This window comes from Notolabrus celidotus, chromosome 3 (genome assembly GCF_009762535.1).
Source record: "Notolabrus celidotus isolate fNotCel1 chromosome 3, fNotCel1.pri, whole genome shotgun sequence".
In the NCBI taxonomy this organism is placed as follows: domain Eukaryota; kingdom Metazoa; phylum Chordata; class Actinopteri; order Labriformes; family Labridae; genus Notolabrus; species Notolabrus celidotus.
Window position 1 is genome coordinate 442,411 of NC_048274.1, and position 296 is coordinate 442,706.

Genomic DNA, 296 nt, shown 5'->3' on the forward strand with positions numbered 1-296 from the left:
CATTGATTTGTTCAATGCATTTACTCAGTGTTTGTATGGGACTATAATCCCCTGGTGATATGGTGATGTAAACGTGTGTGTCATCTGCATAGCTATGGTATTTTATTTGGTTGTTTCTTATTATCTGACCTAAGGGGAGCATGTAGATGTTGAATAGTAGAGGCCCCAGAATGGATCCCTGAGGTACTCCACATACGATTTTCATCCGCTCAGATGTGTATTTACCTATAGACACAAAATAGTCCCGGTCATTTAAATAGGACTTAAGCCAATTTAGTACTGCACCAGAGAGTCCC